Genomic DNA, 14,680 nt, shown 5'->3' with positions numbered 1-14,680 from the left:
ATTAAATCACTTAAATAAATATGCAAATTTTGGGTTTACGGGTCAATTCGGAGGCTTTCGGGTTCGAATTTGGCAAAACGGACTTCAAACTCGGGCTCAGGAAGTCAAAAAATATAAAATATGGCTTTTCGAAAATTTTGACTTTTTCGGTCAAAGTTAACGGTCAAACTAGTCAAAATCAACGGTCTGATCGGTAAACTCTAGAGAAAGTCAACGGGTCGGGTCAAAGCGGTTCGAGTCGGGCAGACAGGTTGGGCCTGCTTGGATTGGTTCCAAAAATTTCCTGGACCAGCCGGAGACCGCCACTCGCTTTGTCGACACATGGCGGTGCGTGCGACGGTGACAGGGTCTCTTTTCTCCGGCCGATTACTCCCAATAAAACCAAGGCTTCAATTACACCCAAAACTAATCCAATATCACCATCAAACCATATCCAAATTACCAAAAACCAATTGGTAACTTACCCACGCTGGCGATCGGCGACGACGCGTCAACGGTGAACAAAACTGGTCGGGTTTTGAGCGAGCGATGACGTTGAATCCAATGGTGCAGGCAGTGAGGCAAGACAACGTCGGAGGCAGCCGGAATCGTCAAAGATTCACTCGGCGACGGGGGTTTTTCGACAAGCTTTTCTTGGCTCCTCCACGGTGAACGACGACGATTCACGATGGGCTAGGGATCGGATTATGATCACCGTTCGACGGTGAATCTATTGGTGGCGATGGCTTGATCTGGGGTGGCCGGACGACAGCAAATTTTGGGCGATAAAGGACTGACGAGAGAAGGTAATTTGGGGGTTTAGGGATTCAGGTAAATTTTTGGGGGAAAACCTGATTGCTCAGTGGGGTTTAAATTTTCACTGAGTATAAAAATGGATAAATTCGGGTTATGGTCCCTAAACTTCTTATAATTCACACTTTAACCCATAAATTTCCAAAAATTATCAATTTAGTCCTTTAATAGAAATAAAAAAATGTTTTAAATTCTCATTTAAAATTGGGGTGTCACAATATATATATTTGAATTAAAATGAACCTAAAAAATTAGGTTATAAATCTAACAGTTATGATGTTGGTTAATAGATACGTTTCTGGTTAAGATACTGCAGGTGGAGTGTGGTGGATCATCAACTAGAAGTGATGCGGTGGAGCTGTCTTATAGTTTATTATCGATCGATTATAATAAAATTATCGACTAAGATACTAAAATTTACTATACATTCTCACATTATTCACTTATAGTTTACGATTATAATAATTTTTTTTCTTGTTATCAATGATTTTCTAAAAACTTTTCCTTATAAATCTATGCGTTTTTGTGATAATTTTCATTTACTCATCATTACTTTAAGAAAAAGAAAATAGAAGTACCCAACAAATAGGTCGGAACCTTCCAAATCTGCATGTTCAAGAGGCCCCAAAAAGCTCAATCCTGCCATTGTCACCATTGTAGAAGTCATTTAGAGCTTCCAAGCAATTTCACAAATCTGGAGGCTCAGATTATTAAAACAAAAAAGAATGTATACGAGACAGGAGGCCGCAATCTTCCAAATTTGTGATCTAGTGATTGTTGAACCTTCGTAATACGGTCCAAATTTGTGCTCTTGTTTTTATTGCAGTGATTGTTTTTATTGGAGTGTGGTGGATCAACTAGAAGTGATGCGGTGGAGCTGTCTTGGTTAATTTGTCGGCAGTTTGGTTCTTTTCGTGTAGAAGCCAACGAGTGTCCGTTACTCATGCATGCTCATTTTGAACGAGATATTAAAATGAAACAAAAATTAAACTTTAGGTATGATTTTAAAAAAGTTAAAAGTTTAAATACTAAAATGAACCAAAAGCGATAATTTAGGTACTAAACATGTAATTTACCCTAAAAAATTTCAATGAAAATAAGAGTATCAGTGACCAAAAAAATAAACAATAATGAGACTAAATAGTGAACATTAACAATATTTCAAAATCAGTCTTCCAAATGCTATATCCTACAAGTATTTCATCTTTTTACCTAATTATCTAAATTAAAATTAAGTTATTATTATAATTTTATAACTTTATTTATAAAAATATATATTTCACCGTTGGTGACAGCATCAACCTTGGACCGGCCACTTATCAATTGATTTCTAACTTTTATAATAATCTAAATTATGTTATTTTATGTTTAATTAGTTCTAATTTTCATATAAAAATGGTACATGATTTTTTCTGCTTCATAGCATTTTTTAACACTTTTTTTACGGTCCATTTTATTCTTAAGTGGACCGTTTGTGAACTTCTATTATTTTAGGAGAAATATCCAATTTATGTATTTAATTTACTCTTATTTGTGTAGATTTTACTGTAATTTGAAGTATTTTTTATTTAATAAAATTAGTGGTTATTATTAATTAAAAAGTATACATTAAAACAAACAAACAACATTATATAAATAGTTTTATTTATAAAAAATAAATTATTAAATGTGAATGGCTTTAGATATTTTAAAGCTATAAATAACAATGTGAAAGCTAGACTTTAGTATTATCAGTTAACTTTTTTAATTAATAGAAACGGCTATGAATAATGACATTGTCCCGGCTATGAATAATCACACCATCAACACTTACATAAAATACATATAACAAAGATGATTCGTTAACAAAATGATATTACCATAACACAACCTATCTTTCTTAGTTACGAACGCTTATCAGTATCAAATCTAATGGTCTAAAGTAAGAATAACATTCTAACAAAATAAATCCCGGAGACCACGGTTCGATCCTACATTCATCGATGAGGCTCACGACAAGTGTAGGACCATTTGCGCGGAATATGCCAAGACTTTCTATCTAGGAACCAAACTCATTTCAACTGATCATCGGTTTTGCTTCTTTAATGGGAAAAGCTTTGAATATTAATGCATTAGTTTCCATCATGATGCAGGCACCTTTTTGATGACAAAGGAGAGGCAGAAGGCGATATGGACAATTTACGGTAATTATGAAGATCATGCTGGCTTTGTAGATCATTTAGTGTGTTGAAATTTGACATTATTTTCGCGAGTAAAATATGTGGCTGCAGTTTGGTGCAGGAGGACCGATGAACTGGTCGACGGGCCGAATGCGGACTACATGAGTTCGACAGTACTCGAGAGGTGGGAAGAGAGACTGGAAGATATCTTCCAAGGCCGCCCATACGATACGCTAGATGCTGCTCTATCCAATACCGTTTTCAGTTTTTCCTTAGACATTAAGGTATAATTGGACACTTATCGAGTTATCTGTTTATTCGATCGATCGTCGTGGAATGAATGCCGTTTTATCTGTATCTGGTGCAGCCTTTCAGGGACATATTTGAGGGAATGAGAATGGATACAAGAAAATCACGCTACAAAAGTTTCCAAGAGCTTTACCTTTACTGCTACTACGTAGCCGGAACTGTGGGATTAATGAGTGTTCCGGTTATGGGAATCGCACCAGAATCCTCTGTTTCGGCTTGTACGATATATAATGCAGCATCTACATAGGCATTGGGAATCAGTTGACCAACATTCTCCGAGATGTTGGGGAAGAGTAAGTGTTCGTCTCGATCATGTCTTTGATCTTGTCGGAGCCCCGAACAGTTCGGATTATCCGACAAAGATGTGTTCTCCAGGAAGGTGACCGATGCATGGAGAGATTTCATGAAGGAGTAAATCGTGAGGGCAAGGTTCTTTTTCAATCTAACTGAAGAGGGAGCTTCGCAGCTCCACGAGGACAGCCGATGGCCTCGAACCCGACCTCGATCGTTTTCTTGAGTATTGGACAAAGTTGAGAGGAATTGTTCTAACATTGTGAAAATGTGTTTGCAGGTTTGGTCTTCGTAGATATTGTATAGGAAGATTTTGGATGCAATTGAGGAAAACGATTACAATAACTTGTCGAAACGAGCCTATGTTGGAAGGAGTAAGAAACTGCTCTCGTTGCCTTTAGCGTACACTCTAGCTTTACCGAAACCTGGTTTGAGCATTCGTTGAACATGAATCAGCATTGCAATTAAATATGCTCAAAATATATTAATCATCACATCAAATATAATGTTAAAAATTATGTTTTATTATTTCATGATTAAAGTTGGGTTTAAATGCATCATTGCTTTCTAAATTATACATTTCGTATCGAGTTGTCCTCTTAAAGTATTTTTTGGGGCATTTTATCCTTTGGAGTTTAATTCGTTATCTAATTTACTCCAAAACGTTAACTCCTTCCAAAAAATCGATAACCAATCAAAACTCGCACAGACCGGAAAAGAATAGGAGAAACAGAAGCCGGAAACGGGAACCTTGAAAGCAAACACCATATTTATTTATTTCGGGTTCTACATGAAAAAGATCTTTTGTATCAGCGTTTCAGTGTAATTTTCATTTTTGGGGCCTATTTTGGATATACACTTTCACATTTTACAATTTCAAAGACAAAGCTATAAATAATCGGCATAAACTTAAATGATAAATAAGCAACATGCATTTGTCCTTTCCTTTTTTGGAAATACCGCATGTATTTTGGTCGTATTGGTGAGGATGAACGAACCAGATTCATGCAAATAGAATCCGGCGACGATATTCTCCAAGCGTGCAGTATGGGGAAAGTGTTTCGGAATGACGAGTAGTGCAGCGTGCAGTTCCTCATAAACACTCCTGTAATTTCCTGTCGTAAATAATATATCTATGTTACTCGAATTCGGAATCGAATTTCGAATACAATTATGTGTATATCTATCAGGTATTTTCAAAGTTTTACCTGCTGGGGAAAGTCACCATCTTCCATCTGTGAATTAATCAAGACCTTTATCCCACGGTGAATCGGTGTAGGATCCACATTAACCTACAAACACAATGTAACATATTCAAGAACTGGCTCGTAAAGATTTAAATTATTCGAATCGACTCGTGTTAAATACAAGTATATATCCGATAATTACATGTCGAACACGAGTACTAAAAAATAAAGAGTTACAGGGAACTTTAGACTAACCTGTCCAGCATCAATGAGGGATAACAGCGCCCATGCTGTTTGAAACAAATTTGCACGGTTGCCCTTCAAGTTGGTATATACCTGTAAAAATGGAGTTCATTACTGAAGTATTTGCTGTTCATAGCGTTTGTTCATGTCGTGTTACTTCGATTCGGTACGAATGGATAACAGTATCGTTATATTCGTATGTTAGACAGAGTGTCCGACACGATTACTTTAGAAAAATGTAAAGATTCGAAGCAACATACCTTATTTTGGCTAGAGAGGTAACTCTCTCCCCCCAGCCACCATTGGGAAGCTGCTTTGACAATAAAAACTCACAAGCTTTGCACATCGAAGGACTATTGTGGTAGTTTCTGCCACAAGCTACCAGCCCTTCAACGGCAAACCATGTACCATAAGTGTAGCAAATTCCTCAGCAACCGTACCTGTTTCATAAGGCTATCATATAGTATATGTATGATTGTTCTTTCTCGAATCGTATTGAGAATGTAAGTTATACTCTACCATGAACCATCTGGATTTTGAGTATCTTCAATGAACTGACCCCCCTCGCTATGCAATGATCGATCTCAACTCTCCTGTGGTTGGGATGCAGTTTCCGAAAGAGTGCAAGGGCTTCGATTGCAGAAGAAGTACATTCTACATACCTAAAGTTAAAAAAGAGTGGATGTTGAAGTAAAGTACAAGTACTATGGGCTAAAATAAATTGCATTGGAGAATGCTTACTCTCTTTCTATGAGTGTGTCTTCAAAGAACTCAGTAGGATTGAATTTCTACGTAAGAAACAAGGGAAGTCAGAAACACGGGATCGTTTCGGATAAGTGGAGGAATTAAAGGTGTAAACTATGTCAAATGAATTACCTCCAGCCAACTATAAGCCCGTTGAGGCTCCCAGGCCGGGAAACCGCCATTGTTGCTCTGCATTAGAAGTTAAAGAAATGGAATTCTTCTCATGACTTGTGTCTTAAGTAAGACGTCAGGAACATAGGGTTCTTACTTGCAAGGAAAGTATAACGTTGACAGCGTCGTAGAGTCACTCGGTTTCCATTTTTTCTCCGACGAGATCAGTTGGCATTTGTGAAAACAAGAGCGCACACTGTATCACATAAACAAATTGCAGTACTTATAATATTTTTTGGGGGGGAAGTCAAAACATGGAATTGCTTGTATAAAGGAGTTTGGGGATTACCTTTAGCCCTTCTGAAGTACAATCAGAGACTTGCCAGCCATGCTCTTGTGTATAGAATGTCCACGAACCTTTTGATATGTGTCGGTACATAGCGGAGAAGTCACCGGATGGATTCTCTCGTACCTTTTCAGGATAAATATCATTTAGTAAGCTACATTTCAAGGTTCAGATGACCACTGGTACTGATGCAGAACAATATTAGCAACTAGAGAGTTAACCTGTGAAGCTTTTATGAAATCGTGAGCCTTACGAAGAGTTGGTCCATAGTATTCACTTAGATTACTCGACAAGATCGCCTGAATAGCCAACGCTGCATCCCACATTTGTGAACCAAAAGTCTGCATTTCATAATGTAAATATTATCAACAAATTATCCCAGTTTCTTGCCATTGATATTAAAACATGGGGTTGATCTATAGCCTGCATTTTCAAGCCATCTTCTTCCATCCAAAAGTAATCCGGAAATCTTGCTAAGTGACGCTTATACGCTTCGGAGTTAGGATCTTCAACCCAACAGGCTATTAGACACAATACCTTCTCTACACATCCAATGCAGAGGTACCTACTGTTCTCATCTTCATAATGAACATGCCGAATCGCAACTTTCAGCGCCCTCTCCCTTAGCTTAGTGAACGGCCACCGTGATAGTATCGGCTCGGCAACATGGTAGAGAACACCCCATGTTAGATCCTGAATAAGAGGATGCGGGTAGTAAAGATCCTCCTGAAACAGAACCATGATTAGACGTTAGTTTTTAGCTACATACACGTGGATCGATCTCGGTAACAATAACGCAAGCACCTTGGCGACGCTGTTTCGAGCTGCATTCCAGTTGATTTCATGGTAAGGTTGATTACACAGCTCTTGTCTTAGTTGTTTAATCAAATCAGTGATGGCACCCACAAATCTCTTCCCATATAAGTACGACATCGGCATGTAAAATAATCGACAGTAGCATAACATTTTCCCGGGATGAACCGACAAGATGTTAGGTAGAAGCCAGAATTCCGGTGGCATAGGGTTGCAACCATCCCACTCGTACAGTCCAAATACCTGTGTTCAACACATATATAAAACTACTTTCGACTACAATGTTTAACTATGCATTTAGAATCTATTAACTTGTGACACATAATACATATATACATACCGTGACCCACAACTTTCCCCATGATGGAATCCCGACCAGACCACCATGGTCAAGAATCCACTTCCGACCTCGAGCAACGGCCATTTCCTCGCCGTCTTCGGGCCCTTCCCCCAGCAACCTCAAGGTAATGTAGCTCAATGCTGTTCCGAACATCGTACTGTGACCCTCGATATGTTGTCCCCAACCTCCATCTTCATTCTGCAAAGAAGAAAGGGTTTCGTGCTTGGTATCATGGAAACAACTGGCGTGTGCGGTCTTTTTTATTTGATTTCGATCTTGTACCTGGTGATTATAGATATATCGAATGATTTCCTTTTGATGTTCAGGAGATAATATAGCATTAAGTCCCCCCAGTAACATAGAGCGCCATTACCTACATTATAATAATATATATCATGTAAATGGAAGTTATATACTTTTGCAAATGACATGTAGGGTGGAAGTTTACCAAAGGAGGAAGGAAGAACAGAGGGCCAGCATTTTCAGCAGGCCGGTGACCATCAAGAGCTTGAAGAGAAGAATAGAAACTGATAGCCCTTCTCAGCGTAACCATTACGGCCTCCTCCGTCACCGCTTGTTCTTCGTCCACCTTCACCGGACACGGAATCGGCCCACACGGATTTTCTTTCGTAAGCTGCAAAACCGTACATAATGCAATAAGGAACGGTATGAAAATTTCAGATTATTTTCTTTATAATTTCTATTGATAATTTATTTTCGTATATAAAGCGTCCAGCATGAAAATAGTTCAACATGCCCGTGTAAGACTTGGTTTAAACCCTAAAAATGAACATCAAACCTCACTTCATTTGTTTAATCTTAACATCATTATAACATTAGTTGGTTTTATATTAGGTGAAAGAACTCGACTCCCAAACTCCCAACTTGCCTGCTCAGAAGGTGACTGAAAGTTCCCCTTGTTTTTGTTTTAGTAAAAATTATTGGCTAGCTTGTAGTAGAATTGGGATCCAGTGCCGTACGTTCTTATTTTTTTATATTATATTATACCTATCATCTTTTTTTTTTATATATATATTTTCCATACATCTACTATATGATAATCCTATATCTAGAGTAGAATTAAAAATTTAAGTTCATAAAAAATTCTTCTCATTTATTTTTTATTTATAAATTTAAACTTAAAGTTTTATTTAAAAAATCAAATTATTTTATTTATGAAAATTTTGTTCATAAATAATATTTCTTGAACAAGTGTAAAATCTTTTAATAGATATTATCTTATATTTATTTTAGATTAATGAAAAATAAATAAATAATATTTCTTCCAGCACCATATCATAGTTTTGGAATATTGTGTGATGTTAACAGCTAACTTTATGCATAATTAGTGCAGATTATATAAACCGTCGCTCCACTCTCCTGAACGCCGATCTGGGGTCAAAATCGCAAGGTCGAGACTCTAAAAGCCTCAAAAACCTTCTTGATGCTTCGGCTTCACTATCTCCGGCGACCCCCCATCTTTCCGGTGATGAAGACTCAACAAGGTAAACCCGAACCCCCTCTTTATTTTGGTTTTGAAACGACACACACACGAAACCAAAACGAAAAAAAAGGATACCTTTCGAAATGCTAAAAAATATCTCTGATTTCGATTATTGTTCCTTCGAAATATGGGTTTCTCCTGTTTTTTACAAGATATTGTGGGTTTATATACCCAGTACAAGGTTACATTCGAAAATAATAAAAAAATGATTACAACTCGACGCTGCTTTGTTTTTTTTTTTTTTGCTATCTTGCTTGCATGGATCTGATTTGGAGAGCTGATGAGGAGCGTTTGTGGGGCTCTGAAATGAGCTGAAACCAACGTACGCTCCTTCCTAGTGAGAGAAGTATCACTTGGGCAGATAACATTTTTGACATTGTATAGACTATTTGGTTGGCCAGAAATGATGCTATATTTAACAAAAAATAGTGGGATCATCTTCACATTTCGATCTAGCCTTGTTAAGGATAGGCTTATGGGCAAAAAGCAAGTGGCCTGATTCAATCCTGTCCGTAAACGAGTTTCTCATGTAGCTTCCATATGGCCATTATTGATAGAGATCTTCAAGATCACAATGGCACAAGTCTCATTCGATTCTCAAAATCCATTGGTATATCAGATTCTAATACAGCGGAACTTGTACCACCCCAAATTTAATTGACTTTTAATTTGTTTTTATTTTAATTTGGGGACTATTTTGCAAGAACTTGTGAACTTTGGAACAACTTTTGAAATTCTATGAAATTTAGAGACTTGCTCCCGAATTAGACCATTTTTTGTCAGCAAAGAGAAAAAGAATATTATGTGGCAGGTGGGTTTTGAAGCAAAAATATTAAGGGTGTGTTTGGTTTACAGAATGTAAGATTATCAGTGAGAATAAAAGATTATCAAGGAATGTTGTATTTTGTGTTTGATTGGTTTATCAGGAATGTAAGATTACCGTGTTTGGTTAAAGGAATAAAAGATTATTAGAATGTATATTTGACCAAATTGTCCTTATTATATATTTGTATAATATTACAAATTGTAAAATATTTATATATTTTCTTTAAAAAATTAAATTCATAATATTTATATAATTTTTTTACAAAATTAAAAATATAAAAAGGTTTAATGAAAGGGTAAAAATTTTTTAACCCTGAACTTCATATAAAATTTTAATTATAGATTTTTTTTTGTAAATCTAAAATAATTTAAGGATAAATTTGTAATTTAACTTTCGTAGAATTTTTATTATTCAATGACAGAAGAAGGATATTTTTGAAAAAAAATAAAAATTTAAGGGTATTTTAGTCCAAAACGACGGTAATGTTACAATACCTGAGAGAATGGAGGTAATGACATTCCCGGTAATATACCCAAAAAAAATCTACTATTGGTAATAAAACATTACCGGGAATGAGATTTCCGACCAACCAAACATGGGAATGTGGGATTCTCATCCCATGAAAATCCCACAATCCTTGAACCAAACACCCCCTAAGGGATGGGGAGCCAAGCTAGGGTACTATTTGTGCTCGTGTTTGGTGAAAACATTTTTTTAAATAGATTGGTTGGGATTTTAAATCCCCAAAATCCATCTCCCCCATTTTCTAACCAAAAGGCAATGAAAAAAAAATCAAAATTTCAAGTAGTCATCGCCTCTATCACCTATCAGCGCCGTCGCCTGGACACCTTTATTGACATTGCCACCACCATATTCGCCATCCAGTTGCGACCAAAACCCCTCTGACCATTCGTCGAGCCTCACCGTCAAACGCCATGAATTTCCCCAAAAATCTTCGTCGAATCTATTTTCTATATTTTACGTCGATCTCTTCATCGTTGTGTCACATCGCCCTTGCCATGGTGTTCCCCCACTTAGTCGCAACCGAAACCCGACCAATAGGTTACCTCGCCACCATCGTTTCCTCCATCGTCGCTGTGGGTAAGTTCATTTTCCCTTTTCTAGTTATTTCTTGGCATTTTAAGTTGAGTTTTGGCTCGTAATTACGTTGAAATAGTGAATAGAAGCTTTTGGAATGATCAACCGACCTCAATAGCCCTCGTCGCCGTTGCATGTGCCCCCACACGTTTCCCCTGCGTGTGGGGTTCCTCCTCAATTAGGATGGTCTTTGAACCGGTCTAGTTAGATCTAACCGAGCTAAATCGGTTTGATTAAACCGAATCAGTTTGAACTCGAATCGACCCACTGAGTTAACTTAGACCGTTGAATTTGACCTAGACTGTTGACTTTGACCAAGAAGCCAAAAAAATTAAAAGTGTCTATTTTATGTTTTTTAACGTTCTGAGTCGAATATGATGTCTGTCTTGCCAAATTTGAACCTGGTAAGCTATTTTCTACATTTTATCCATTGATTCGATCTGATTTTCGCATTTAAGCTTTGTTTCTAAAGTAATTCTTGTTGCCATGTATCCGAGATATTATGGAACATTGAATTCAAGTTCAAGAACAATTGAATGGACTTTTACTGGTCGACCAATGTGGTTCAGAAATCGAGTAATATATTACTACTTTTTGCATGCTTTATGGAATACGTCGATATTAGTTATTACATGGACAACTGTTATTGATCAATTATGTGTAGTTAATTATTTTTGAGCTTGATTTGAATATGGTAAGAAATTAGTAAACTGTATAAAACTCGAATAACTCGCATAAGAGATTAGAAGACCAATGAGGAATAATTCCAAGTTTTGTGATTAATTGATAATACGATAAATCTCAGAATTCTTAAATTCTGATTATTCTCGTTGAAAGTCTTAATGCTGGAAATACTTGGATAGAAAATTAAAAAAATACCCCTATGAAGTAAGAATGACATAAATTATCCCTTAAAGCGAAAATCATTCTGAAAAGTCATATTTGATCCGATAAAACTATCATTTCACATGTTAAATACTCGATCTGTTTATTAGATTCCTGATAATTATTTTTTACCTATGAGAAGGAAAAACATACTTAGAATTTTTGATTTCTTGAGAAAACCCTTAAAGACCAAATTAATGAAAAATATGCATTCGTTTGGATTAAAAAAAAAAGACTATGATAGTGGAAAGGACATAGAAACTCATATTTTGATCCATTAGAACCTTTGAATCACTAATTAAATTCTTGATCTGCTCGAGAAACCCCAAAATCCAATTTCTACCTTTGGGATTTGAAAATATGTTGATCTCTAATCTTTGAATGGTTATTTGAAGATTAAATTACTGAATGTACGACACGTCACTGAAGTATTTTAAATGAATGGATTATTTTTGAGTTTTGAAATGACCAAAATGCCCTTGGATCCCTAAATGGTCAAAATACCCTCGAGCCCCAAAGTGACAAAAATAACCTCAAGTACTGAAATGGTCTAAATACCTTTATGAGCTAGAAATAAGTGAATTCCAAAAATGCTTGAAACATCGCTAAACCTAAATGTTGTATCGCCTGTAAAGGTTATAGAACACGACTCAAGTACATCAACCACTCTTGATATTGTGGCAATACAAAAATAAAATAAGTATAACCAGAATATATGCTCGTCCCCTCAAGATCTGTTCAATAATGACTCCAAGTTAATCATCTCAATTAGGGCAATTTGTATTAAGAAGAAAATATTCATGAATTATCTCGGTCCGACTGATCGACAAGTATCATAGTGTGAGGATATGTGTAGTTCGATTTAACTCGATAACCTGATAATTCGACATAAATCCTGAATACATGTATGCCTCCTTGAGTCAGGTTCAATGATGGTTTGTGAAGGTGATCTATTCAAGCATAAAATGCAATCAGTAGCAAGAAATGATCGTGAAGTGTTTTTGTCCAAATATTTGATAAATATCGCGTTATTGAAGTCTGCTGAGTTAATCGGATGACGAAATAGCCAAGATGGGGTGAATTGGCAATTAAAATTTTGGTGGAAGCTTTTGCAGAAAATAGAAAATATTTGCACAGTGATTCAGAGTTGTTCAACTTTCTCAACCAAAGTCTACATCCACTACCTTAGCTATCCACACTAAGGATTTTCCAACAAATTCACTAATTTGTTCTTTCTTTTGAGGACAAAGAGTAACCTTACAATTCCCTCAAGAATTATACCCCAAATTTTTTAGAACACTCTCTCCCAAAGAGAAGAATACAAATTTCACAAATTTACAGAAAAACCTCACAAGACAATTTGTTTGCACAATTCTAGAACAAGAAAATAACACTCAAAGATGATTACAAATGAGCACAATATGTGTTTTTGAAAGCAAAATGAATATTGAAGGAAAATTGGCTTAAATTGCACAAACTTGATGTTTGAAGCTTTCTCTCTTGTTTCTCAATGAATTCTTGTTGATCAATGGCTTCAGAACTTGTTTAAATACACCTTGGATTGATATTAGTCGTTGGGAATCATTTGGGTGATGTTAGAGTCGTTGTAGTGTGAAAACACTCTTGAAAAAGGCTGCTGGGAGCGTGGGGTATCAGTACCCCTTCAATGGGTATCGATACATGCAGTGTAAAATTCAAATATTTCGACCATTAAATGACTAGGGGTATCGGTACCTATTAGGCATTCTATTTTTCTCGGAGCCAAAATTGGCATAGGGGTATCGGTACCCATTTGACATTCTGTTTTTCTCGGAGCCAAAATTAGCGTAGGGGTATCGGTACACCCTATGGGGGGTATCGGTACCTCCTTATTTAAAATTTATTTTTGGCTCGATTAAGGTTCGAAATACTTTGTAAAAATTATTTCAAAAACATTTGAAGATTTGAAACACAATTTTACACTTGAGGATTGAAATTGACATTTGAAAAACTTGGAGTACTATTTTGATATCCGAATAATTTAATCGAATATATAATTTAAAATATAAAATCTTAAAATTCATTAACACTTAATTTGTTATATCGAAACATCAAAATGTTTTCAACAATAAATCCTGAATACATGTATGCCTCCTCGAGTCAGGTTCAATGATGGTTTGTGAAGGTGATCTATTCAAGCATAAAATGCAATCAGTAGCAAGAAATGATCGTGAAGTGTTTTTGTCCAAATATTTGATAAATATCGCGTTATTGAAGTCTGATTTGTTTGATGGGATTTAAAGGCCTGATAAATCATTATACATATGGAATGTTGTAAATTATTGTTTTATCCTTATTAGACCAAATTATCAAGTTTTCTCCCGATAGCAAAATGACTAAGATGCCCTGTTGGCTTAAATAATGGAATCACTCTGGTTATATCTAAATCTTAGTAAATTCCGATGTGAAAATTCCTAAATACCTACTGGTGTATTTGATCTTAAACATTCCTAAAGCAACAATTTTTAAAAGTCTGATTAAATCACTTAGCAATTGAATCCTTTTTGTAGGGATCTCATTTATGAAATTCGACCAACTTACAAAAGTTCATAGTTATCTTCCTGATAATTACTTAGTGCCTCTAAAAATTATCTAGATCCTATAGTATGTTCCTTATACACAAATATGTTTTATATTATTATAAAAAGTATGACTCTGATATCTAAAATAAAAATCCGATCTCTAATCTCTGTTTTCTTATATACAAAATATATATGGATATGAATTTCTATATTATTGGTTTATGTTAACCTATTTTATATTGGGTATTATCCGGGATCTGTTATGGAGTTCTGTAGTTTCAACTCCGATTAATATGGTAATTCCTTATGGACCTAAGGCGACCCATGAGTGGGCTCCTAGGCCCAATGAGCCTAGTGGTATGACCTTACGGACCCTAAGGCACTTTCTTAGGGTGGTTCATTTGCTTTGTGCTTAGGGTAAGTCCTTACGAACCTAGAGGTACTCCCCTTAGGTGGTTCCTACGCTTTGGC

The 14,680-nt window shown here is 36.0% G+C and overlaps 2 pseudogenes; one reads left to right on the top strand and one right to left on the bottom strand.

Moving 5' to 3' along the window:
• Window positions 1-528: 528 nt before the first annotated feature.
• On the top strand, window positions 529-3,996 carry LOC120124400 (annotated as a pseudogene).
• A 500-nt stretch (window positions 3,997-4,496) lies between these two features.
• LOC120124338 lies at window positions 4,497-7,969 on the bottom strand (annotated as a pseudogene).
• Window positions 7,970-14,680: the final 6,711 nt, after the last annotated feature.

The sequence above is a fragment of the Hibiscus syriacus genome, unplaced genomic scaffold (assembly GCF_006381635.1).
Source record: "Hibiscus syriacus cultivar Baekdansim isolate YM2019G1 unplaced genomic scaffold, ASM638163v2 tig00110418_pilon, whole genome shotgun sequence".
Classification (NCBI taxonomy): domain Eukaryota; kingdom Viridiplantae; phylum Streptophyta; class Magnoliopsida; order Malvales; family Malvaceae; genus Hibiscus; species Hibiscus syriacus.
This window is presented reverse-complemented; position numbering and strand designations above follow the sequence as displayed.